Source organism: Macrotis lagotis, chromosome 7, assembly GCF_037893015.1.
Source record: "Macrotis lagotis isolate mMagLag1 chromosome 7, bilby.v1.9.chrom.fasta, whole genome shotgun sequence".
NCBI lineage: Eukaryota > Metazoa > Chordata > Mammalia > Peramelemorphia > Peramelidae > Macrotis > Macrotis lagotis.
In genome coordinates this window covers 148304811-148307198 of record NC_133664.1, presented here as the reverse complement: position 1 = coordinate 148307198, position 2388 = coordinate 148304811, and the positions used below count along the sequence as shown (strand labels likewise).

The window sequence follows — 2388 nt, the reverse complement described above, 5'->3', positions numbered from 1 at the left end:
TGTATATTCATACACACTTGCACCCAGATCCATATCTAAATCTACATCTTTCTTTATATCTTTATCTTCGAAGAACAATCTACCACTGATTGCACTGATAATACTTTTTTCACAGCTTACTAATTTATATTTGAAAATATTTGAATTATTGAATACTTTAATTTGATGTTTCCTGAGAAATGTTCAGATTGTCTTCTGAAACTCTGATGCCTATACTTTCTTTTTTGAATTAAATTTTGTATTTAAATACCTCACAGGTAACAAAATAGATAGCTTTGTGTTATTTAATATCAGGCACAATAAGATCTCATGAAGTGTTTCCACTTTTCTCATCCTGGTTTGGGTGACTGATTTTAAGGCAGGACTATGAGCTGAACCCTGCTGCAAGATCAGGGCCTTCCTCTCTGTGTCTCTTTGCCGTTTTCTCAGGAGGCCACCTTTTTTAGGAGGGCTTTGCCACTGGGAGCCTTGAAAGGGACTCTGCTCAATTGGTTCTTTAATGGTTTCTTTCCTGAGATGAAAGTTAATCTGCGTTGCCTCTGCAGGCCCAACTGTTAAAGTTGTTGTATCTGACACATATCCAGGTGCTGAGGCAGTGACAGTGTAAGTACCTGGCAATAGCAGCCAGAAGTAATCACCTTCCTTACCTGAAGTGATATCATGAGCAGGTCCATGAACAGAAGTCACTGCTTCTCCAATGCCATTGTTATTTTCATCAAGTATTATTCCCTTGATGCCATGGTGAACCTCTTCCATATAACTAAGCATTGCCTCCCGGTTGCCAAGCCACTCTCTTCGCAGCTCCTCCTGGTGGGGAAGCTTATTGCAACTCAATTCTAAAGTGATATCAAAACAGTTGGTATGGAGATAATTGAAGTCTTGCATTCCCTTGCTGACAGAATACCAGGAAGCCCCACTGGTGATGCCATCAGGAAAGTAATCTCCACAGTTCCAGCCCAGGTGCATCCATCCATGTGCATACGATCTGGAGTGGGAGTATTGGCAGTGCGATGGAAATCCCAAACCCGATGCTCATGGGACTTGTCATATGGGTAATTAGCTACAACTGCACCTCCATGAAGATTGGCAGAAAGAACAAAGTTGATGGATTCCAACCAATGTATAACAGCCTCAGTCTCTGGTTCCACCTGACTTCTCCAGTTGTCTGGAAGGGGTATGTGATGATTGGCCCCACCACTCTTCTCATTGTAATACATGTAGGTGTTAAGATGTGGAAAGTTTCAGTTTAGGTCTACTCCATTGGCATTGTTCCAACCAGTAAGATATCCAATGGTGTCTGGGCCCTGGTCTGCAGCTATTTCATAACCATCAGGGTTGATGGAAGGCATGATGTGAATCCTTGTGTTGTGAATCAGCCGGACCATTCCTCTGGCGGTACTGTTCACACAGGAATTCCCAAAGTTGGAGCAGCAGCTCTCTCCCCAACACTTCATTCCCATGCAGGTTCGCTACATACTTAAATTCAGGCTCCATGAGCTCGTGCATGCCAGGGAAGTTGGTGATTTCTAGGGCATAGAGATGTCTCCCCCTGACGCTAGGACCGATGCTGTAAACTTTGGTGATGTGGGGGCACTCGCTGTGGACCTTGTATAAGGTCCGCATGAGCTAATCATAGCAGTGATGCTGAGACGTCACCGAGGCCCCCTCGGTCAGGAGCACGAGGAGCCAGAGTAGGGTAGGGAGTCTGGCCGTCATCGTTGTGCAGGAGGCACCCCCTCTTCTTCTCCAGCCCCCTACCGCTCTTCCCATCCGAATCGACTGCTATACTTTTTAAGTGTAACTGTGTTACACTGAAGTTAGATCAATAATTTTATAGATTCTTTTTTTACGTATTTCATTTTAACATGTAAAACATTTTCCAACAAATACCTAAGCCTATCTTGTGCAAAATAAATTTACTGAACACAGTTTCACAAGAATAAATAAAATAATTCTACTTATTACATATACTGTGTTTTATTTTAAAAATATCTACTTCAATAGAAAAATATTTTTATTTTAATAAATATAAAAATTAAATGTGTCCTAGTCCTAGCAAAATTCATCTGATATATTTGCACCAAATTTTCTACTCTTTTTGTCCTGTTTTTAGTGAATGATTTATAGCAGTCAACCACTATAAATATTATCCTTTAGGTTCTTTATGTTAATATGTCTTTACATATTTTTGATATTTTAATAATTGTCAGTACTTTTGGAATAATGATATGTATTTATATAAAAAATTTGTTCAAGCATTTTTACTTTTCATAATTTTAAATGTTGTTTGTGTAAAATCTCTCCAAAAATTCACATAAAATCATTTGAATTTTTATCATCTCTCTGTGATTTGTAACAAATTCTTCTTTATAAAATATTAAAAATAAT

At 39.1% G+C, this 2388-nt stretch overlaps 1 pseudogene; it reads right to left on the bottom strand.

Annotated features, from left to right (window-relative positions):
• Positions 1–389: 389 nt before the first annotated feature.
• LOC141493874 (carboxypeptidase N catalytic chain-like) lies at positions 390–1716 on the bottom strand (annotated as a pseudogene).
• Positions 1717–2388: the final 672 nt, after the last annotated feature.